Source organism: Pithys albifrons, chromosome 2 (assembly GCF_047495875.1).
Source record: "Pithys albifrons albifrons isolate INPA30051 chromosome 2, PitAlb_v1, whole genome shotgun sequence".
NCBI lineage: Eukaryota > Metazoa > Chordata > Aves > Passeriformes > Thamnophilidae > Pithys > Pithys albifrons.
Window position 1 is genome coordinate 36,257,594 of NC_092459.1, and position 25,429 is coordinate 36,283,022.

At 44.4% G+C, this 25,429-nt stretch overlaps 1 protein-coding gene across 5 annotated transcripts in view; it reads right to left on the bottom strand.

Annotated features, from left to right (window-relative positions):
* BACH2 (BTB domain and CNC homolog 2) overlaps window positions 1-21,737 on the bottom strand; it is a 190,885-nt gene extending 169,148 nt beyond the window's left edge. For 4 of the 5 annotated variants that reach the window (XM_071548765.1, XM_071548767.1, XM_071548761.1 and 1 more), the window contains exon 1: window positions 21,160-21,737. The gene's annotated coding sequence lies outside the window, so the exon portion shown is untranslated. Of the gene's footprint in view, window positions 1-9,280; window positions 9,358-21,159 lie in introns of those variants that run through there. The other variant, XM_071548764.1, reaches the window with a different exon arrangement.
* Between the last annotated feature and the right edge of the window lie 3,692 nt (window positions 21,738-25,429).

A 25,429-nucleotide genomic window follows, 5' to 3' on the forward strand; every position in this document is an offset into this window, starting at 1 on the left:
ATTAAATTTTAGCTCTGACATAATCTCTCTCATGGTGAGTTCATTTCCCCTGCTGGTTCGCCTTTAAACCAGCACACAGCTTTTTTGCTCATGTTCACACAATAGGTCTACTCCGTTTGGAGGAGATAGGACCCAAAATCAGCACAGGCCAATGCAGTATCTCACATCAACAGCAAGCCCCCTTTATCTGTTTCAATGGATCCTGGGATAGTGGTCTGCTGGATGCAATACACTGCATTCAGTTTTGCACATTTTCATTCAGTTTTGCACATTTTCATTTCTGTAGAAGACAAGTGTTCCCTACAGAGTGGTACTTTTTGTTTACACTTTTTTACAAGACTCCCAAATGTATCTTTCAGAGGAAATACAGACAATGTAGTAGTTTATACTGTACATAAATAAATGTCTTCTCAGTTCACACTCATGATCCACCCCACCATCAGGCAGCACAGCTACAGAAGAAACGGGGTAAGGCGCAAGAACCCTAACACTAGTCAATCATATGGAAAACTACCCCATCCTGTCTCTTCTGTTCCCCTGCTGGAAACCAAGCTCTTGGGAGGATGCCTATGCCCCAAAGCACTAGGCTGTCAGCCAGTAACTCTTTTCCAACAGCTTCTATCCTAGAAGACTCACTCTTTTGGGGTTACTTACCAGGATGCAAAAAGGCTCATGCAAACCTCTAAGGCTTTGTCCACAAAAATGAAGTTGGGCCACTTTCTCTGCCCCAGTTGTTTGGGCACATTTCCTCCTGCAGCCTCTGCAATGAGTATCCAACCACTCACGCAGATGACAAAACTCACCACGTAAGGTGCTTATCACAGCACTTCCCAAACTAGTCAAGCATGGGGTGGAATAAGGACATATGCAGAATAGAAATCCAGCCATTTTCCTGAGTGGCTTCAACAAAATTAAAATCCTTCATCAACTTGCTGACTGCCTCCATTTAAAACAATTAGTTAAATCCACACACATCTACCACTATGAAAAACAGATGTGTTGTACCCAGGATTTAGAGAAAGACAAAAAACATTTACTGCATAGATGGACTACCTGTATATGAAGAAAATGGTATAGATGGTATAGACTAAACTTGCTCATACATCAAGAAAGAAGAGTTAGGAATGAATGGGAAAGCTCTTACAGCTGCCTCTTCACCTGAGCAGGAGCAACAAGCAGGGCCTCTGGTACGTGGAATAGATGACTTCTCTTTTGACTACTCTTGAAGTTAGGAGAGAGGCAGGAACGGAAGTGTAAGTCCTACTGACAGAGCAGCAAAAGCATGCTCTTCTTATGCTCCAGTCCCTGGAAAGTTGTTGCCTGACCTGCGCCACATCCTTATTTTTCAGTAGTTCTCCATCTCCCTGCTCTTGCTCTACAGAGACACTGGTTCATGCTCCATCCCTGTATCCCCACATTTCTTGACCATCCCCTCCACACCTTGGTTGAAGTAGCAGAGATTACACAGATGCCTTTAGAGTGGCTGTAAAGCACCTAGGACCTTCTTCAGTGGGACCTGACAACCACAAGTCCCTTCTCCAGCCCAGGTGAGCAACCACAGAGTAGTGGCACAGGTTCTCTGAAACACTGGAGGGGCCTGCCAAACTATCTCTACTCCCGCATGACATTCCTCTGCCCAAGGGAAATAATTTTCTCTACACTGATTCACTGATTTACAGCTGGTTAGATACTCCCCCCACCTCCTTAGTGAATGCACACATACACAAGCAAATGGTCTGCAGCTGCAGGAACAAACCCCAGGGGAGGCAGAGTGATTGATGTGCCATATACAGCCTGCCACCAGTTGAGAAAGCTCCCAACTGAAAGGATAAATTGCTGATCTTCAGTGTCAGAAGTACCTCATACTGTCTAATATGAGGGACCAGTCCCATGTTCAAACCAAGGCTCTCCCTATTCATAAAATTCACACAGATCCATGAAGGGAAAACCCTTTTTCATGAGTGTGGTAGGAATCATGTGCTTTTATCTTGTTTTTCCTCTTTGAGCACAAAGCCAGCTGAAGGGAGCTTCTTCCTATTGCCTTTGTTTCAGTGTGGGCCAGGTCCACACTGCCACCATAGCTGCTGCAGTGTCTGGGACCACCAGATTGCTGTGGTGAGGGGACCAGCCTGGGGTGCAAACCTGACTCCCCTTGAATGACAAGTACTGTGGCCTGACTCCCGTGGTAAGCAAATCAACCTCTTCTCGGTTAGGCTGAAAATTCCAGTATAATGCTGTTTTCCATCTTCACCAGATTCTGTTTTCAAGGAGAGGATGATAGCTTTATGTGTTGTAGCAACTGTTTTGTATCAAAGCAGAGAACAAAAGGACTGATGCCAGGAATGGGACAGCAACACTAACTTACGTGAGTGGCACAGTACAAGAATAGTGCACTGGCCCACACACTCACAGCCACGGAGAGACCAGCTGGTTGAGGGTAGCTTCTTGCATCTCATGAGAGACTACCAATGAGAATGCCAACAAGACAGAAGTGAATAAAAAGCTAGGTCACTGAGACTACTAAATGCCAAGAGGCACAAAAAAACATCTGCAGAAAAGCTCATTAATCATAAAATACCCTCTTATGCCTTACACTGGGGATCCAAGATAAACACTGGAGTTCTAAATTCTTTTCAAGAAATTACACCAAATGACATGAATTCTGCATGTATCCATGTTTGGGTTTCTAGGCAATAAGATTTTAGTATAACTCTATTCCATGCCAGGTACTAGTTTTAAAATGGAAGTCAGACCACCTTGACATCAGATGGTGGGAGGTCGGAGACACTGCACATGACTAAGTCTGTTTCTCTGAAGACACTGTGGGATTGCCCTCCCATACTTATATGAGAAACGGCTGCTTCTTTTTGGTGGTGGTGGTTGTGCGTTTTTAATGTAAATGCATTTCCCCTGCTCCAGAAAATGTTCCCAGGGTATTGCAGCACCCTGAGAGTAAGCCTTGCATGGCATCTTGCTTTAAGGGAAAACTGAAGTTTTCTCCTACAAAGAACTGAGGAGCCAGAACTCCGCAGCCAGAGTCTTCCCAGAGAAGAGCAGCAACACACTTCCAGAGGAAAGTAGAGCCCAGGAACTCAGGACCCAGGATTTCCCATGTCTGCAAGTTTGAGATGTGAAAACAAGGTCCCTACAATTAAAAGCTAAAGTAAGCTATGATAATTTAAAAAGGAGTCAACTGCATCAGATTTTTGGGAAACCGCTCAACGAGGGCAGTTCATTAGATAAGGTCCAATTTTAAGGTATGATTGTCATAAAGGAGTGTAAGAATAGTTTTTTCTCACACTTTTGCCATTAATGGAGACTCCATGGAGAATATAATTTTTGCTGGGGAGCAGATGACGTTGCTGCAGACTAGGAGGAGTAAACAAAACTGAAGGGTGCAGGTCCCACTGTGTACCTGCAGCAATGACAGCTCAGCATGTGTCCATCTTCCCCTGTCTATTTGATCCTGTTTCTCCTCTGCGACAATCTACTGACCCTTTACTTCTACCCCCTATGACCAACATAGATAAATGACTGAGTTTAAAACATCTTGAAAAAAAGTTGTTTTTTCTTCTTTTCTAACCTGAACATTTTACTGGCAGGGGTCTTAGAATCATAGAATTGCTTAGGTTGAAAAAGACTTCCAAGATCATGTAACCCAAACATTAACCCAGCACTGCCAAGTCCAATACTAAATCATGTCCCTAAGTGCCACATCTCCACATCTTTTAAATACCTCCAGGGATGGCAAGTCCACTACTACCCTGGGCAGCCTGTTACAATGCCTCACAACACTTTTGATGAAGAAATTTTTCCTAATATCCAATATAAATCTCCTCTGATGCAATTTGAGGCCATTTTCTCTTGTCCTATTTCTTGTTTCTTGAGAGAGGAGACTGACCCCCACCGCTCTACAATCTTCTTTCAGACAGCTGTAGAAAGCAATAAGGTCACCTCTGAGCCTCCAGGCTGAACACCTCCATCTCCTCATCAGACTTGTGTTTCAGGCCCTTCACCAGCTTGGTTGCCCTCCTCTGGACCTGCTCCAGTATCTCAATGTCCTTTTTGTAGTGAGGAACCCAAAACTGAGCACAGGATTCAAGGTGTGGCCTCACTAGTGCCAAATACAGGAGATGATCACTTCTCCAGACCCATCATTAATGGCTATTTCAATGCAAGTGGATGCAAACTAAATGCCTGCAGAGGAGAGAGTGAAACAGGAGGCTTGAGGTGGAAGACTTGGCAGTCCTCTGAAAAAGCCCCATGTGAATCCACTTTCAGCTCAAGTTACCAGCTACAGACAACTGCAGAGCCATGAGACTTCAGCTTAGCCCAGCAGGAATACACCTTCCCTACCTATGGCTCTACAGCAGCAGGTACAGTGGTGACACAGCCTAACATAAGGCATGCCACAGTGCCACCAAAAGAGCAAACTGAGATGATCTTTCCTCTGGTTGCTCCATAAGGCACAGACCAGTGTCCTCTGACCAAAGGGGCACAAAGTAAAGAGGTGGAAGGACCTTTCTTTTTTTGCTGGAAACCTACTGGAACAATAACCACCTCATAAAGGGCACCACAAAACTTAGCATGCTCATTGCTGATGTCTGCATTGTTACAAGTCTGACTTCTGGTGCCTTGTCCAAGTGTATTTCAGATGAGGCAAGAGGAATACCCTTATTTTAGTGACTAATTCAGGTATTGGTAACAGGCATATTCTCTGTTCACCATAAGCCTTCTTTGCATCTGATGAGCACAACTGTGAGGAAAGGGCGTAAAGAGAGGAGGGTATTCTGCATTTATGTTTCCATTAATTCAACATGAGAAATAGATCAAATATTCATTTATTCTGCATTCCAGGACATTTCTTCCAGACACTATATATAGTTTCTCAGATACCAGCATCTCCCTTACCTACATATTCACATTAATCCATAAAAAACTGTGAGTCATTACGCAAAGTTCCATCCAGAAGAGTAGGCCATTCATCCTTTAGGGGAGGAGGAGGAGAGGGGAAATTAAGAGCTGTTTCCAATTTAATTGGCAGACTTTACATTTTTGTTCTGCTTCCATTGGAAAGTGTGGTGCTAATTTTTCTGCCACAGCTTGCAACCACGGTGAGATCTCAATCTGCTTCATTTACGTCTTACATCTAAGATTGCTAAAAAAATGTATCAGAACTGTATTTTCCACATGTCTCTGGTCAGCATGCAAATTTTATGTGCTGGACTAAATGTTTGTGTTATTTTGGGGAGTCAAATGTTTTAAAACTCTCCACAACTGTTAATTGCCCTTTTCAACTGCTCAAGCCTGGTGTGGTATCTTGAGAGCACAACACCTTCTGAACACACAGTGCTCTGCAGCATACTCAAGACTTTCATACAGTAAAGCACATTTATGCCCCACCCTGCCTTTTTGCTGCAGCTTCTAGTCAAAAACATGATTTCCTGTAAGCAAGCAGCTCTTTTTTGGGGTAATTTTGAAGTGAGGCTGAATAGGAAGCAGCAGCTTGGAACTGGTATGTGTTTTAATCCCTACATCACCTACTTTGACACTGGAATTTTTCTTATGTGTTCCCCTTTCCCACATGACAGAAGACTGGACTTTGACTGTCTTCTATTTTTTCACTCTTTGTGTAATTTCTGAGTTTTTCCTCAGCTGCTCCTTGGCTTTGCATCATCTTCTCCCACATTTTCTAACCTAACTATATGACTATTTCAACTCAACCTCCCTCATCTTGTCCCTTTCTGCAAACAGCCCCTAAATCACGGTGGCCAGTCTTTGCCTCATGAGTAATTCAGGGGCCATTTGCACCAACTGTGTCATCCAAGTGTTGCCAGTGTTGCGTTGACGCAGAGACCATCCATTACCCTGCCAGCATTGAGCTGGGTTCAGCCCACAGGAGTTTCTAAGCTCCCAGGATGATCAGCAATGTAGCACTGAGCAGCAAATCCTCTGGAGAAGGACTGGAACCTTCCCCTTGAGCTGCTCCCAGAGCTCCTGCAGCACTCACGGTGGGACACCTGGGAAACTCGATCTATAGAAGGATTTTGACAAGTGGACTGCAAGATTACAAAGGCCATCAACCTCAAGTCCATAGTAAATAATACACAAAATACACCAACTAAACAGTCTTTCTGCAGGAGATGAACTTAAGCCAAACTGCTATGAGATTTTCAGCAAATTTTCCCAACTTAAATCAATTTAATTCTGCATGACTTTGCTAATGATTCACATACTTAGCTACATCTTTGTGGGGCATTAAATTTCCCTGCAGTTACTCCTTTTCAAAACATGTATCAAGCCTTAACCCTTCCACAATCGTTGCATATCAACATTTTCTAAAGCACGAAAAACACAGCTGAGAAGAACTGTTGGGTTCTTCAGTATCAGTCTGAACTGACAAGGAGATACAAGGTGGCACAAACATCAGAGAAACTGCTCTACACCACTAATATCTCATAGCTACATTTGACAGTTCAAGTCACTCAAGCTCTCCCCTGGAGCAGAGCATTTAAAGTCCTGTCAACCAAACTGATGCCAAATATTCCAGGTGCCTCCATGGGAAAACCACACTTTTCTTCACAAAAAAGAGGAATAGGTAAAATACATCCTATTCCATGGCAGCACAGGTCATGAACTAAAAAAAAACCCCAAACAGTGGAATCACCGCTACTAAAGCAGCACAATCTGCTAAGAAAGAAGAGTGTTACTTCATCAGATGAATGTGCAAGTGGAAGTCTGACCCTTCCACTCCCTCTTCCTCCCCAAGGCATCACATGCAATTTTATCCAATGTAACTTGCTAGGCTATAGCGTTTCACCTGAAATGTAACGGAATGTGAGCCACATGCAATACATTCAACAAATATTCAAGGCATAAAGAAGCACCTGAACAGTTAAGGCAAATTACAAGCCCTCAAGTAAAGACTTCAAAATTACAAGGAAACAAATCTGTACTTGCAAATGTTAACATCAAGTTTCTTGGGATATGGTGTAGAAGAAAGGCATCTACAGAGAAAGTTTCCTAAAAAATTCCAGGTATTTAAGTTTTCCCTTTATTTTGTTTTAAGGCTCACCAACAGTTTGTATTAGGCACATAAAATTTAAAGGGTATGAAATTATTTAATCTCAAAAAGTGAACATTAAAAGGCAAAACACTCATACTCTTAGCTGACAAGTAACAATCAGGGAAAACTTTCTTTTTCTTTTAAAATGAAATTATGCTTCTTGCACTCTTAAAAACTATGGAAACTTTTAAAGGTAGAAAATGTCATAAAAAAAAGAGAAAAAAAGAAAAAAGAAGAAACGCAACACTAGATAATTTTAAATACTTCACATACCTAAAAAGGGCATATTAAACCACAACCTTAGTCATAAACCTACAGTAAGAGCAAAGACAAAGTACCGCAGGCACGACCTGCAGCCGCCTGGCTGGCAGCGAGGCAGCACCACATGCCAAAGGAAGTGGGTGTCATACTATGCCTCGAGCATCTCCTGCTCTGCCCCCCACCCTCCCCGACCACCTGTATCAGCCTCAGAGGAAGGAGACATGCTCCCCCAGATGTTCCAGCTATGCTGTGCCAGTCACAAAGTATGCACACAGCCATCAGCACAAGTGAAAATTCATACATAGAGTACCAGCATCAGGTCTCTCTGCAATGATTAACCTAGTTTGTGGGCAAGCCAGACTTACTTTCTCATTTTTGAATTTAAAAACAAACCAGAAAGCAGCCCAAGGACCGAGAGAGACCCCCCTCCATCACATTTGTGCCCTTTCCCTTTCTCCCTCACATACACGCCTACCCACACCTACGCTGTGCTGGAAAAAGGCTGTAAGCACGGCATTACCACTAGTGTGTCCTGCGTACTGGGAGCTGTGGTTTTGAGATTAAACACCCGGCAAAGAAATTTCACCCTTTTGACCATAATTTTCCATAAGCAATTGAACACAGATGAGGAAAATAGAGAAATGTCTAAATTTCCTTTCCTGCTCAGATGCAGCAGTATGGTTGAGATCACTTCTCTGTGATAAGCTAAAATTAGGGCAGAAAGGGCACACACCAAGTGTCTGAGAAAAGATGCCAAGGCATGGGACTGTGCTGTCAGGGACACCATGAACTGGTACCCAGTAACTACAGGACCTGGTCAGGGGGCTCTACTTGCAGGTGCCAGAAGGGCACCCTGCCTTCACCAGCTTCCAAATACACTGCTATAGGTGTCTTTTCATCAGTGGTCAGTCTTTCAGGAAAAAATACAAAACACCATGTGACTACTCTCCTCACCCTGAAACACCCAGCCATGACAGAAAATTAAGTTTTACCCCTGTAAACCTCAAATAAGAAAGGAGCAGAAAGAAAATACATCAGGAAAGCAACTTGTTTTCAGAGGGTCCTCTGCAAACTCTTGGGGTTCTTTGCATATTCAGCAACAACGATTTTCTCTCTTTGAGCCATTTCAGCTTTGCCAATACCCTGGAGGAGGGAACCATGGGTGGGGAGGGAGTTAAAAATAAAAACAAACACTGAAAAGCTATTTGTAAACTGTTTCACCTCAGTGAACCCTTCAACTCGCGGTTTCTCTAACCGACTGCACAGCACACCTGCAGAGCGAGTCGGGGCAGGAGCCACCCCTCTATAAATACCTAGGAGAACCCTGCTGCACCTCCTCGGGCACCTCTCCGTGAGGGAGGGTGGCACTGAGGTGCCCATCTTCCTGGGAATAATCTAAACTTTAAAGTGAGGTAACAAATGGAAGGTGGACATGGCACAAAACCAAAAAAATATATTTCCTCAGATAAAAATGTGCTGAATACAATTTCAGCTTTGCAACAGTCAACACTGCCCTTATCTGGGTTTCAGCCTGGGTCTCAGGTGCATGGTCATCTCTCCTTCACCCTATCATCTCTAGCCAGCCAAAAAAAGCAGCTGTGCCAGGGTGTTAGACCAAGCACAGCTGTAAATCCTGCAGCCTCCTCTGCCCGGTCCAGATGATCTGCAACCTGAAGAGCCAAATCCAGCACCTAAGAAATCCCCCAAACACTGCACAGCCCCATGAAAGTCAGGTGCCCTTCTTCAGCATCAGTTCAACTCCAGATCTGTTGCCTGGCAATGACCAACAGACATCTGAAGCAAAAGGCTGGAAGCAAAGGCATTCCTCGCAGTTTTGGTTTACTTACAGTCCAACAAAACAGCACCATTTCTCAGCTCTGGGTGAAATACCTCTTAAACAAACAAACAGGAATAAAACAAAAAACAAAACACCAAAAACAAACCCCATACCACCTTCAAGCAGTGAATCAGCCATCACTTGAGCCACGCAAGCACCATACACACCAAACACATCCGATAGCTGCACAGCCAACCTCAGCCTTTGCTCTTCTTTGCCCACCCACCCCCTCCACCGCCACCCCTCATAGCCCAAAACTATCAAGAAGACAGCCTTCTTTGTAGTGCTCTGAAAGTTTAAATCAGAAACCTGAAAACAATGTGGGTGTGGACAAAAACAACCTATGTGCAGTGGGGACTGCATTAACTAACACTGCTGATACTGGAAAATGTGCAGGTAACCAGCATGGGCAAATCCCAAAGGCTGGTGTCCAAATAAAAATCTCTGGGTGGTCCTGTGGTGTAAAGGAGAGCACTCCGGACTCTGAATTCCAAGGACCTGAGTTTGAGTCTCAGTGGGGACCATCCCCTGGCAGTTCAATGCCTCCCTGCCATTCCATCCCGTCAGATCTCAGATGCTCAGCAGGGTCAGTCCCGGTTAGTACCGGGTGCTGTGACAGTCCCGAGGACTTCGCTGTCACTGTCCAAGCTCGCTTGGCCATGGCAGATGGACCTTAGGACTTAAACAGTGGGGCCAGTTCTGTGCATGCTGTGCCTCACCTAAAAAATCCACTGCACAGGCTGGAAGGGCACACCCACGTGGGGAGAGCCCTGCCCAAATCTGCGTTCGCCAAGTCTGGCCATGCATACAAATAAAAATCCCCAGTATGCCTGTTTGTTCAAAGTTTACCCAAACTATCCAAACTTGCTGATGTTCAAAGTAAGACTAAGACTGCAAGGGAAAACCTTTCAGAAGACCTAATTCTTCACACTGGAACATGGCTACCAGGACTTTTTGTGTATTTACACAGAACAGAATTGGATTCTAGGAGTCCAGTCTTGGAAAATGGATGTTCCTCTACCTTTTCCTCAAGACCAAATAAAATTTTTCTTATTCTGACAAAAGCAGAGCATGACAGAACTCTGTTATGTGCCATCATGCTGCAGGAGGAGAGGCCAAGGGCTGCCTACGAACCCTACAACAAAAGGCTATTCCTTTCCCTGTGCCAGCTTTTGCATTGCCCGTTTATGGAACCGTGGCATGGACAACACCCCAAAACCACCTGCATCACAGGACAATCGTAAACAAAGAGAACAACTTCACTGTAAGAAATGGACTGAAGTTGCTGGGGAGGACAATAGGCACCTGTGGAAGGAACATGGAAAAGTTTGGAGCCAAGCAAAGCATTTCTAGCATTCATGTTTACCACTGCCACCTTGCCCTACCCCCACACATGTACATACTCCCCATAGCACTCAAGTCTGTTCTGCACTTTGAATTCGTTTGCTGCTGAGTGCGGTAGTCAGCCCTTTCATGTTATTTTAGAGCAGACTGTAAGACTTTGGTCCTATAAAGTTCTCCTGTGACATTACTGACCTTGTTACTCTTTACGCTACTCCAGCTTCCATAAGAAAGAAAAAAGTAGTTAAAAAATTCTCAAGTGATTCAAACAAGTACTGTGTTCATCTTCAGAAATAACTGGCATCACCTTGAGATCAAAATATCTGCCCCATCGCTACAGACTTTATAGCTTCAAATTCTACATAGATAACACTTCAACTGCACAGTAAATTTTTTTCCAACAAAAGTAATAATGAAAGGCACTAGAAATATTTGCAGCAGGCAGCCAGTACGAATTACTACTTTCCTTGCAAGCTATTTTCATTAAATTAGCCTTGATAGCATCATAATTTGTTGAGGTAGGAAACAATAAAAATTAGCAAGTCATGACAGTCTAGGGAGGGAAGGAGAGAAGTAAAGAAGCAATATTTACCCCTTGAAAGTAGGAGTTGCAAAGAAAAACAAGAACCATTACACTGATTAAGTAACATGCTGGTTGCTGTACAAGTGAACTTGTGCACTGCGTTTGTAATCTTGTATTCTGCTTTAACAACTGGGGCTAGACAAAACAACTGGACTGTAGCTGTACAACACTGCATGCCAGACCTTACTTGCTTTGATCTCACAGAATGGTAAAAATTTTTAAGAGAAAGTTTAGAGATGATTTCAATGATGTTCACAGCTTTATAAGCTTGGAATTTGCTGGTTGGTGCATTAAGCATTACTCACTTTCTGAACAAAGTGGAAAGTTAACACAAATTGGCATATGACTAACTGTCCAAGAAAGAGATTACTGAATGAATCACTGACTCTACTTTTAGTCTAATAATAAGACAAATGAAGAGGACCAAGAAGGGGAAAAAGACAAACAAAAAATTTCCTTGCAGAGTGCTTAAATTTGCATTGCCCATGATTTTCCAGCTGTGACAAACTACGCATACATTTTATAATTTACCATGAGTTTAATACAGGGGTTAGCTTACTGATGGGCCCCATGATTACTTCTCACCACCACTCAATTTGGATTTCTGTAAGAAAAATTTTGCTTCACACTTTTCCCTGGTATGCATTTAATAAGTTACAGGAATAAAGGAAGAGATTGGAAATTAAGTTAAATTGCCAAGTTGGCAAGGTACAGGTTCCACACACGGAAGTACCTCAGGCACAGCAGATACCTGAAATTGACCTGAAGTAGAATTCAGGTTTCCCAGCTCAGAAGGACATAACCAAAACCTTGCCAGTTAAGTTCTGGTGAAAGGTTTGCCTAATTCACGTGATCAGCATTCAGCTTTGCATAAAATCACGCCTGCTGCTGCTCGGGAACACAGGAAAATGGTGGCAGAACCATCCCCCTCGCAAACAACAGCCATCTGGCTCCAGCAGTCTTGTGGGGTGATGCTACGTGCAGCAACTCCAGGGGATTTGGGTTTGCCCCTCAGCAAACTGCATCCCTACTGCTCCACCTGTCTTTCCTGTTCTAGCTTTGCTGCTCTTTGGACCTCTGGTCTTACTCATCAAATTACCTAGGAAAATCAGCCAGGGTTAAGAAAATGGTAACATTGGCAGGTACTAGGTTAGAAAGCTGAATCAGCTCAGCAAAACACAATAAGCACATGGCCAAGCAGGACCACCAAGTGGCAGAAGGTGTTATCACCTTGTAACTTCACTCACTCGTTATGAAGGATGAAGTTAGACTCCCTCCCTCACCTGAGTAAATTCAAGCCACTCTGGTCATCTGCTGAACCCATAACTCAACACTGTTTGCCATCATACCCAGGGTGATAAAAGGTTGCAAGGAGATCTGAGGGTCTCAGATTGCAGCCACATGGTTCAAAAAACTCTCCACAGTCATCAAGTCTACTCATTGTCTCAGATGTAACAGGCTTAAAATTCACAAGGGTTCATCACATCTGGGAGATTGGTGACAGAACCCGGTTGCATGAGGCCAGGAGAAGCCAGAATAAGGTGGAAAGCAGAACAGTTACAGAATCACAGAATGTCTGGGGTTGGAAGGACTCTGAAGGACTTTGACAATCACCTAGATCCAATTGCCCTGCCATGGGCAGGGACACCTTCCAGCAGACCCATGCTTAAACTCCCATTCAGCTTGGCCTTGAACACTTACAGGGATGGGGCATCTGCAGCTTCTCTGGGCAACCTGTTCCAATGTTTCACCACCTTCACAGCAAACAATTTATTCCTAATATCTAATCTGAACCTACCTTGTTTCAGTCATTTAAATATTTGCAGGAGATAGAATTTTTGCATTCTGTTAACATGCAAGAGGCATTTGATTGACTTCTGCTTTCCTCTAACCCTTTTCAATTGGCTGTTGCCAAAATTAAACATCCCAAATCTCTCATGCCCCAGAGAGCAAGCTCCTACTGCCAAGCTACAGGTTAGGCTGGGCAAGGGCTGCTAATAGTTTTCTGCAGAGCTGCCACACTGCTAAAGCAAGACGAGAATGACCTTCAGGAGGTGAGGCATGATGCTGTGATGGTCAGAGCCTTTTGGGCACCAGACATCCCATGGTCAGCTCTACATCTTTTAACAAGTTTTGGTTTAATTTGACTCAGGTCCTTGACAAACTCTGCAGTAAACTTAACACACACAAAACTAGCCCTACACATACAGTGAATAATTTCCTGCCAATTTAGCTTTCACCACTGGCCCACTGTGGGATGAGACAGGTGCCAGGGAAAGCAAAGGCAAGGAGACAAGATGCCGAGTAGAATTAAAGTCTCAAAATTCAGTAGCAATACTGTCAGCTTCCCTTCGCAGGTCCAGCCTTCAGTGATTCTGGACACAAATCCCACTTCTGCATCAACAGAGTTCAAAGTATGGATGTGATTTAGACACATTATTCATTTGCTGTGATCCAACTCTCATGACACTTTTGATGGCAAGATTTTCTAAAGACAAGGTGAATCAGACTGTTGAACCTACATCCTCTTGGAATCTGAATGACTACTGACACCTTATTTTGCAGTCATTACTGACTATTCTGTGAACTTACTAAGAACTGCCCATAAATAAATCTCCCTTAGCTGGAAGTCAGCCTTTTCTGCAATACTGATCTGAAAATAGTAAAATCTTATTGTTGCCATGTAACAAACAACTGGATTTTCATGTGTTTCAAAGTTTTGTTTCCACAGGCTTCTGAGCCTCTATTTTTAGTGTGCCTCTCCCAGTAAGAGGCTACAAGACAAAGACTCTCCATCACAGTCTGGTTACACAAGAAACTGACAAACACATCCAAGGTATTTCAGCACAACCCAAATTAACTACATAAATATATTTAAATATTTAGTGGTAAAAGATGCCCTTGACAATGAGAGAGCTGGGATAGGTCTAGATTTTCTGAGATTTGTGCCAGAATGGCTTTTGTAAAAAGCACACTGCTTTTAAAATAGAGTAAGAAGAAACAAAGAACCATCCCATCCTTATAAGGAATAACTTACCACTGTAAATACTGTAAGAGAGAAAGTAAACATGAAGGCTTCATAAATGTTGGAATTTTCACTCTAATAGGGAAGAAAATACTAGCTCTGCCTCATTTATACTCTTTAAATCTGTATAACACAGGCAACTTGAAAACAGATAACAAGACTGAATATTAATGCAGCAATTAAGGAGACTACCATTAAAAGTACAATACCCTGAAAAAAGAATTAAAATTTGATATACTGTAACACCAGGAAGGGCATGCTCTGCTTACATAAAAACAAGATAACCTCATGTTCTACAAGGCACAGTTTCAAACAAATACGTGCTATAGGCTGTTTCACTACATTGAACAAAGGGCAGAATCTTTACAAAAATATTTCAGCCTCACAGATAAGCAGTTAAAAGGATTTGAAAACTATTACTTTTTAAAAGAGAGAGACAGAGAGACAGAGAAATAGAAGAATTGAATAGATCACTTTCTGACTTGCCCTTTTTTCAGTATCACTTTCAGTACTGGAAGGCGTGCATTTCCTTCCAGGTAGCAAAAGACACATCCTACAGTTGTCATTTATTCTTCAAACCCTATTTTCTGTTTACTTTTCCCCTCCAGATCCTTTGATCCCAGCTCAAACAGCAATACAGGTCACTTGGCAGTCTTACTGTCCCTCTCTTTACCAGATTGGAAAAGAGGTGGAGAACAGCAGCTCGGCAAGATGAGGTAGTGTGCCAAGTCTTCCCCCACTCGACATAAATAGATTATATTTTCCAGATGCGCATCTCTGACATCGAGGCTAAGTATCGGCAATATTCTGCGGTGAAATGCAAAACACTGAGGAAGGGACAGGAGACGGGAAGACTTCAGCAGTGTAAGCAGGGGTAGAGTATAGGTTTCCTTTGGAGGATACAAGATCTTCACTGTTGCACAGCAAATCACTAAATTTTCCATAAATTTAAAAAAAAAATCCCAAGGTAATATTTTCCAACCTTTTGCTAAGAGCAGGGGCCAAAACCACGTTTTAAAGGTCTTTCACAGTTTTATTATTAGAAGTAGAAACCCTACTGATACTGATGAGTCATTTGTATTGGCGGAAACCAAGAACACCCATTTTCTTCATGTGTTACAAAGTTCTCAATGTGGTTTTCAATACATTACTGGTCAAAGTAGTTGACTAAAAACAAAACAAGTGACATGAACTCACCTTGTTGTTATTAAACCCTATTTTACACCAGCCGATTTTGTTTATCACACTTTCACAGATCGCTTATTTTTCACCCCATTCCACAAGAAAAACACACAAAAGGAAAGGACGAGTCTAAACTCTGTGACAGTAAATCCAGAACTGCAGATGGCTAATTCATTCCACTTCTCAAAGGCTTTTGTGATCAACTGAGAAAGGAGGGAAGAGAAAAAAAAACAAACCAAAACAAAAACAAACAACCCCACAGCAAGATCAGTTAAAAATCATCAGTCAGCAGAAGCTGTCGCTTTAAGATCCTTATGAGTAATCAGAATAGAGTCTGTAAATAAAGAAGCAGTTGTACAAGAGCATGAGCAGATGAAGGAATCCTTTCAAGCTAGCAGCCAGCGATGTTGCCACACAGGAGATAAAAAACAGATTAAGAAATAGTAAGATTCTGAAAATTAAGGATAGCTAAAACCAGGTTTTCAAAGCTTAATAAGAATTCCTTGCTGGCTTTAAAAAAGATTTCTGCCATAAAAAGGAAGCTGGGAGACTACGGCTTGCATTTGGAAAAGGAAAATACAATTCATAGGCTAGACTTGCCCTGTGCAAATTTGGAACAATGCTGGGGGGGGGATGTTTGGTTTAATAACATCCCATTCACACGCACCAAAAAACCCCAAAACCCAACAACAACGACAAAAAAACCCCAACACAAATCCTAGCACACACACAAAAAAAGAAAAAAACCAAAAACGAAATTTAGCCTGCTGAACATCCATAGCATCTATCTAGATGCGCTTCGAGCACAACCTCTGCAGCGGTGCAATGAACTTTAACTTATGCACGTAGAGGAATGGCAGCCGGGCAAAATGACAGTGTATTTTGATGTTACAGGGGAAGAAAACCACAGCAAAGCAGTGACCGGAGAACTGAAAATAACCTTTGCACAGCGGCTCGGCAGTGGCGGTCTCTCCGCCCGCGCCTCCCATTGTGGATACTTTATAGCCAGGGTAGCTCCGAGCTGCACCAGACACGTGAGTCAGCAAGAGCGGCTCGTAGGAAACTGCTGACATGTTCAATCGCTCTCACACACACCGAACACACCTACCCACTAAATAAAAAACAGGCTGCATGCAAATCGGGGTGAAGGAACACCTCCACACCTACGGTTCCTGTTTTCCTAGTTCAGGTTTAAATTTTAAAGCGATCGCCAATAAAAAATTTAAAGGGAAAAAAAAGAAAAAAACCCCATTGGATGTCAGCTATAATAAGTAGCTATGATTAAGTCTCAAGGGTCATTTTGTTTATTTAAGCTGCCTTTCCTCTTTACAAAGAACAAAACTGCTGCTCCAAAACCCAGAAGTCCTGCTTGGTGACAGCGGCAAAGAGTTCCTGTTTTTCTCAGCGGAGAGACTCCTTTTGAACCTGTGCACCAAAACCCACGTACCCATCACAGCCTGGCTGAGTGTTTCCAAAGATCATGAGCAAAAAAACAAACACCCAAAAAACAAAAAAACAAACCACCAACAAAAAACAACTTCAGGCTTTTATTGCAATTCCTACTATGGATACACTGGAAATTCTCGTGTTTTTTGTTCCTAACAGCTTTTCAAACATCTTACTGGGTTGATACTACAGCAGAGAAAGACGTATGCAAATGATAGGTCTTAGGAATACATCTGGGAGGATCCGACACTTTTAGGTCACCTTTTAAACTACAAAGAAGAAAAGGGCATATCTCAGGTTCTGGTGTCTCTTGCCCTTGCAGCCACCACCACTACTCCTCCTCCGTTTCCTCTAAGGCACTGATTCTGGAGTGTCCCACCTGGCTCTGAGGGCAGGTCTGCACCAGCAGGTGTGTAAACTGCAAAGCAGGAGGGACGAGGGGTTATACACAGAGAGGGTGCGGACCTGGCAGCCCCCTCAAAGCGGGAGGGACGAGGGGTTATACACAGAGGGGGTGCGGATCTGGCAGCCCCCTCACCCACACAGCAGCTGCAGTTCAGCCCCCACCACATTAGAAGCTTTCACAGACAACCTTTGTGAAGCCAAACAGGGACACATCTATTGATCTGCTGAGATGTCTGTGCAGCGCAGCTGATGTTCTTCAGGTTGTTGCTGTGGCTCCTTCTGTATGAAGATCAATACAATCAAGCAGAGGAGTCTTCTGAACCTGATTTTTGACAGATCAAAGTTTTCTTTGTACGGTTTCTGTCGTACATTTAAACTTTTAGTTATAGGGGTTTCCCCAAACTTATTCCCTCATTCCTTTTCATTTACCTGTTCTGAACATGTGGTTGCTCTTTGATCATTAGTTGTAGTAACTCAGGAGCTGTGAGTTCATCACTGGTCATAGAGGCATTTGTATACATTCCTCTGCTACCCTACTTTAAAATTGTAATTCATAGTCCAAGAGTGACATAGTTAGTGCTCTTTTCAATCCACTACAAAGACGTTTCTGCCTATCTAAAAAGCAAAATGAGCACATTGCAACTCAGCTGGCTATATTCATACACTTTACGTCTTCTTGATACAAGCTTCAAATGAATGTGTAATGTTCAGACAGCTGCCAAGCTTAGTATCTTTTGGCTGAATTTAAAGGAATGATGACCATTTTTTGTAAAAACCTGAATGGGTAGTTTGAGCACCATTCTGGAAAACCTGAGGGAGTTACTGGGAGCACAACTCTTCTACCTGTTCATCTACTACAACAAAATCATTTAGGCACCAAGTGAAATATCAGTAAAGAACTGCAATATTGGAACAATACTCTCACGCATTCTCTTAAAGCATCTATAGTCAGAAGGAACACTTGAAAGCAGGAGGACTAACTTGGACTTGGAGAAAGGGCAAAGTTTAAATCTGAATTTTCTTCATCACATCAGCTGAATGATTGATTCATTTCCCCTAACAGTTCAACTGAGAAACCACTAATACACAACCATCACATGCAAAATCAATTGAGCTGGAGATTGAGACCCAGAGGTAAAAGACTGAAGGATGCATGCCTTCAAATTCTAAGTCAGATCTTCTCAACATTACAGGTATGTTCTAAGTGTAAACTAAGAAGCCATGAAGAAAGCATTCCTTTGAGTAAAAAGGCACATACATTTTGATTTAAATATATAAACCATGTTCATGCCACCTAAATTAAAACTACAAGAGACTCTGTTCACATCACACAATAAATGTTATTCAATTTCACAAAATGTTTATTACATAAAAATGTCATTACTACTGAAATTATTAATTTGCATATATTAATGTTATACATTTCATTTTTCAGCTTAGTGCCATAAATGTTTGTTAACTATGCTGTAAAAGGTCTCCTCCTTATCTGTGCATATGTGAAGTCTCACCCAAAAAGAATGTCACAGGCACACAATGAGAAAATATCTATTTCTATTCTTTATAAAAAATCAAACACAAACTGCTGATTTTTTATTACATTTTTTCAGGGAAAACCTTGAGGAAAATAACTAATTGGCAATCATACTGAAACCTCATTAAGAAAAACAGCTATTGCACTTCAGAACAGAAAATTAAGCAATGGAAGTTTTAAAATAAGCAAAGGCAAGCAACTTCTGTCACATAGTCCACACTACACATCAGCTACACGGGGCTATATTTTCAACTCCTTGTCATTTATTACACACATACAGAAAGAGAGATGCAAGATTGCTATAAAGTATAGTGATTTTATTATTTCAATGAGTATCTGAAGCCTTTTACAATGTCAAAGATTTACCAAAATCTCCTCATGTTGGGAGCATCGCATCAATGGCTACTTATTGTGTTTTGAATAGTTATCTTCAGCTAGCAGCTCGGGTTTTATGCCTAACTTTCCTTGCTGTCCAGCACAGAAAAGTGAACAACCAGTGTTTTCTTGCTGCAAAGAAGGTAGGTGGGATGCCTTTCTCTCCTTCATCAGTAGTGCATTCTTACCAGCATGCACATTACCAGCAACAGATGTTCCAGATGTGCCCCTGGGTCAGAAAAGGACTAGGAATACCTGTCCTAGTACTGTTTCCAGTGCGAGATACCCAGGCATAAACAATTGCTGTTGATTATCAACTGGGGACCTGTCAGCATGTGCATGAGTCATGTATTTGCTGCGCGCATCTTCCCCATCCACTCTTCATAGTGCTAAAAGTTTTTAAAAATTTTACTTGTTTAACCACAAGTCACAAAGCAGACTTGCTCAGCACTGTCCAGAAATGCACACTCTGCTTCTGTAAAGCAATTCTGCAAAAGATCTCTAAATATCTTGACAACCACCCTCTCTCCAAAATCACTAGGGACCTTTCTTGCCCACTTCACAGCTCACTGTACTGGCATACATCTGTTTGAACAGCTCGTCCAGTGTTACAGAAGAGACTAACAAGAAAACAAAACCTATGATCCTGATTTTTCAGTTCTCTGCTTTTCCAATTAGTCACGGCTTCCTTCCATTCCTTGCAGAACACCTTCAGAAGAGCCTTTGAAGTTGGAGGGTCAAATGTGAAAAACGTTGCTGAAAGCACAGGTTCAGTACACCACAGGGAAGTACAACACCAATCCATTTTGCTGCACAAGTGCCCAGATCCCAGTGACAGGGGGCAGGCGGGTGGATACAAAAGGCAACGCAGGCTTTTAAAAGAGCAAGCCCACATCTGAAGTGGAATTTTATTTCTATTTGTCAGATGTAGAGCTCCTAGACTAGTGGTTTAAAGCTGTTGTCTACAGAGCTGTTGTAGCAACAGCGTAACACATCATCTTATCATTTTATTCTATCCATCTCATCAAACGCAATTATCTCAAATTTCAGTATTTACATACCTGAAAAAGTCAATTTACCCAAGCATCACCACCCTCCTCAAATTGCAAAGCATTCCACCAGCTACAGCAGAACGCCAGACAATTCCCAGTTCAAAAAAAACCCCGATTTGTTTCCAGCTCGAGCCTCAGAACACAAAATTAAAATATGCACAAGTTTAGCGACAGTTCCAAAGTCTCTGAAAACGGGCTTTCATCACGAAAACACTGACACGGCTTCAACTAGAGCAAACAGCAAAGCTGTAATTTCCCAATCTTTCCAACATCCTAAGAAGTATTTCTAATCAGATGTCGTCCCTGCCTCACGTTTATTATTGAAGACTGAAACCCAGCGTTTACTCCGCAGCCTCCGGGGCTTCAGCAACAAGGGCACAATGATCTCACGGCAACTGAAGTGATTTAAGCAAGACACCCGCTGCATGACCAAAATAGCCCGCTCCACAAAAGGAGAGGCACGATTTCACACTCAGCCTCCTCCGTGACAGCCAGCGTCTCCGCGGCGCGCTGCCCTGCCCGCACGCTGCGCCTCCACCATCCCAGAAACTGTTCCCGGAGTTCGCATCCCTCTCCGTACCGACGGAAACGGGGAGGAATGGGGGGCTCGGCGGGGCCGGCGCCCGCCCGAGCGGCCGCAGGTTGTGGCGGCGGCGGGGCCGGGGGAAGGCTGCGGGCCGGCCCCGGGCGGAGGGGCTGCCCCGCGGGTCCGGCCGTGCGGGCGGCGCGGCGCGGAGCGGAGCGCGGGAGAGTGCGCGCGGGCTCACGCACACTGGGGCGCCCGCTGCCCGCTCCCCGTTACGCAACGCGCGTATTTCCCACTTTAAGGAATAAGCACTAAGCGCGCCTGTACAGCCCGCGGGGCTCCAGGAGCGCGGGTGCAGCCCCCCGCCGGACCCCGCGCAACAGCTGCTGTCCCTGGGAGGAGGAGCAGGAGGAGGAGGGGAAAGACCACGCTGCCCCCCCCGCCCGGCCAGCCTCCCCCCAAACTTCGGCCTCCCCACCCGTTCCCCTTCCCCAGCGGGGCTGCCGAGCCGCGGAACAGGCGCACTCACCTCGCCTCCGCGCAACTTTCGGGGGTCGCCCCTGTCGCTGCAGCCTGGGGGGGAGGTGGGAAGGAGGCAGTGGGGCAGGGTGGAGTGAGCCCGGGGCGGGGCGGTGGGGGGACTGTTACGGCTGAGGAGATTTGGGGAAGGGGGGGGTTGCTCTTCTTGTTGCTGCTGCTGTTGTTTCGGAAATTCTTATTAGTATTTCTCTGCGGTCAGAAACCTGCACCCTCCCCCCCCCAAATGAAAAAAAAAAACCCGACCCAGACGATCATCACATGGCGATTGCTTTGAACCAGCTGTTTCCAGAGCCAAAGTCTTGCGGAGAAAAATAAAGGGGGAAGGGAGGGAAGGAGGGGAGGGCTGGCAGGGGGGCCGGAGGAGGAGAGAAAGCCGCAGCGGAGGGAGGGCGGGTGGAGGGAGGGAGGGAGGGAGGGAAGGAGGGAGGCGGGGGGGGAAGGGGAGCGGCACCGCGGCAGGCTGTGTCGCTGCCGGAGCGGCACCCGGGGCCGGCGGCAGTGGCAGCCCCGGCCGGCAGAGGCGGAGGAAAGAAGGCGGCGCTGCTGTGCTGCTGCTGCTGCTGCCGCTGCCGCGGCCGCTGCTCCTGCCCGGCTGTGCCGCCGCCGCCGCCGCCTCCGCGCCCCGGCCCAGCGCCGCCCCCGCCCCTCAATCGCTACATTGTTGACATTCGCAGGCTGACGTCACCTCCCCGCCCCGCCGCGCGCTCCATTCACAACAACGCTACGCCAGAGGCGCAGCGCCCGCCGTCGCGCCTACGCGCGCCGCGGCCTCTGCGCACGAGGAGCGGCGTAGGGCCGCTTCGAGAATAGCGACCGCGCCGTCGCCGCGCCTCCCGCCTCGCCCCGCCCCGCCGGCCGCGCGCGGCGCATGCGCAGAGCGGGTTCGCTCGCTCACTCCCTCCCGCGGGACGGGGGCGGGGGATGTGTGTGTGCGTGCGCGCGTGCCGGCGGACCCCGCGCCGGGGCTCGCGCCTGCTGCCGCGGGGGGCTCTGGGAGCCGTAGTCCGGCGCCAGCGGCCGCCATGGCGGCGGGGGCGGCCGGAGAGCGCCCCGCCGCGCTGGCCATGACGGGGCCGACGTGTGGGCAGAGCGTGGTGGGCAGGGCAGAGAACACCCACCCCGGTCACCCCCGGCTGCCGGCGGGGCCGCCTCGGTGTTGGTGCCGGTCGTATTTTACGCGCTCCGCCCCCAGGGGAAACCTCATCCTACTTGTAGTGCAGACCGCGAGCGTCCAGCAGGCGTGAGTCAGCCGTGCCAGCATCGCCCGCAGAGACGCTCCGGGGCTGAAAACAAAAACAAAACCCTGTCAAGTGTTCCCAGCGCCGGAGCGCTGGTTGTTCTTCGCCTCCTCCCGGTGTGTGAGTGTGTGTGTGTGTGTCACTGTGTGTGGTGTGTGTCTGTGTGTGAGTCTGTGTGCCTGTGTGTGTGTGACTCTGTGTGTCTGTGAGTGTATGTGTCTGTGTGTGAATGTGGTGTGCGTGTGTGTGTGTCAGTGTGTGTGTGTGTGCGAGTAGCCCGGTTTGGAATCCTTTTCCCACCCCACGGCTTGGCGCCATGGTTCCTTCTGCCAAATGGGAAGCTGTGATTCCTGCACATTTCCCTGGTGCCGCAGCCCGTGCTTCTGAGCGAGACCCCAAATGTCACTGGACACGAAATGCAGTCAGCAGAACCGGTACATGAAAGAGCCGCGTTCCACAAGCCCGAGTTACTCAGCCGGGCTAGGACAGACCAACATAAAGATGAAAGACGACTGATAAAAAGGAAAGTTGGAAAATAAATGATTCACAATAGGGGCCATGAGTGAGATTATCTCTGGAGACATCTCTAATTAAAGGACGTTGGATAACTAGAGGGTTACATTTTCCTGGGTCAGTGGTCTTGAAAAAGCAATTGGAGTTGCAGTAAATGTCAATAAAGAATGATGGTGACCTACTGCTAACAAAAGCACGTTCAGTAATTAACGTGCATGTTTGTTATTTTTTCTGCGTTTGTCAGTTTTCATTGTACATTTTCATCCTCTGTTTCCCCCTTTCACTACGGACAGATAATACACTGTGTTGTCTCTATCTCTGAAAGAGGAGCAATTCCTGTGAAGTTATCTCACTGATGTCTTCTGAAATTGCAGGATCTTTGTTGGGCTACCTGCATTTTCAAAGTCTGTTAAACTATGGAAGACTGTGTTGTCAACAAAGATTCAACACTTTGTATGTAAGGACAAATATACCACCACTTCTCAAAAGCATGCTTCTCCCCGGCTTGCATTTTGCACCATTGTCTGCTTGTGTAAAGTGAAAAGCATTTAGTTCCATAGCATTTTACCACTACTTCTAGCTACATGTGGCTGCAGAATAGCACCCCACTGAAAATTTTGACTCAAACTTCACTTTCCAAGTAATGTTCATATAAAGCCATGCTCACAAATGCCATTTAGGTTCTGGTTCTGCAGTCATATATGGTGTTAAGCATGTGAAAAGTCCCACAGTGTGTAAAGAGATTTGTCATGTGTTTAAACACTAGCAGGGCTGAATCTTCTTGTTGCCTTGTTTTTCCCTGAGTCACAAAAATAACTTTGTATTGACATGAGAGATAAAAATACTATAATGAAAAGGATGGAGAGATAAAAATAAGCCCTGTAGCATTTGTAAGGTTTTAGTTAGCATGCTGCGTGCTCATTGTGCCACTGCATCCAAAGTGTGTGTATTCTGTTATTCACAGCATGCCACAGGAGATACGGCTCCAGGTAGTCAAAGCTGTCCCAGCTGAAAACTCGACAAAGTGCGGTGTGTACATGTCTGCCCACAGCACACATTTCTGAAAGGCACAATAATTGCCTTTATCTCACTGGCCGATGTTTTAAAATGAATGTTACTATTGGCTGAAAGGAAAGGTAAAGTGGAAATGTCCATTTTAGATTTTATTGCAGTGCCTTCCGTGTGAACCAGACCATATTTGTGCAAGACAAAAACGGGCACAGAGTGAGACAAGCTAGAGTTCGTCAGGACTGCTCATATAGGCTTTCTGAAAACTCACTCAGCACCTCTATGCATCTTTTGGTACCCAAATTATTATTAATAATTTTGTGATCAACTCATAATAGAAGACAAGGTTGACATTCCCATATATCACTCAGATTGTGATTTTATTATGGTCATTATATCTCTATATATTATTTTATCTCTCTTTAAAACTAGAGAACTGGGGAAAATTTGACAGAGTTGATTTCCAAACACAGAAGGAATATTAGACTAACCAAATTAAACCTACCATTTAAAAATGCTACTTTTATATCCTGTCTTCTACTTTTTAATGCCTTGACTTCCCAGTTTGTTCCCAAACTGTTTATAATCCAGTGAAAAAATCCAGTCTGATCCTGTTTCCTTTGCAATCAACTATTTCCATGCCTCAAGTTTTGTATATGTAACTAGTTCTGGACCATTTTGCTTGAAGAGCAGCCAAACATATATTCCAGACAAATATGAGTTATTTGAAGAGACGTCTCTCAAAACAATTCACAATTTGTCAAGCAACAACAACAAAATAAGGTAAGAATAAATGTGAAGAAACACCATTTAGAAATTGACCCATGAATACTTAAGGGACAACTTGCCATGAATGCTGCAATGCCACCCTTGAGAAAAGGCTTCATCCACACATTCAACTTCCTTTAGCTCAGCTCTATGGACAAATTTCCTGGTTATATATCACCTTTACTAACATCTTAATTAGATGGTTTCTCCACACTGCAGTGACTTCATCCCTTTAGAGAAGACTGCCTGGTTGAGCTTATGTCTCTTGACCTACTTTTCAGTTGTTTCTTTTTGGATAGCACAAAACTTTGCAGAAAAGCTGAATTGTGAATATATATTTCAATCATATTTCATATGTAAATTTAAAAGATTTTAATGTAAATCCAATATTGTAAAACATGTCCCAACATCCCTTTCTTAGATCTCATTTACATATCAATCTCATCACTTGAGTAGTCTTAATAGTGCCACTTGTTGGAAAGCTCTGTGTATTGCAAGGTATTTATTTCAGTCACATATTTATAAAAACAAGTGGCTTTTTCCTAGTGATAGGCAATTCATAATTTAAAGTGCTATGGGAAGACAAGTACTGCAGACTTGGCTTCAACCACTCTGAGTCAAAGACTTTATGAAAGAGCAACACGTTAGTGGATCTTATGCAATTCGATCTTTACAATGGTAATGAATAAGTGAAAAGGGAAAAATAAGGACAAATTTTGCAGGTTTTAATTC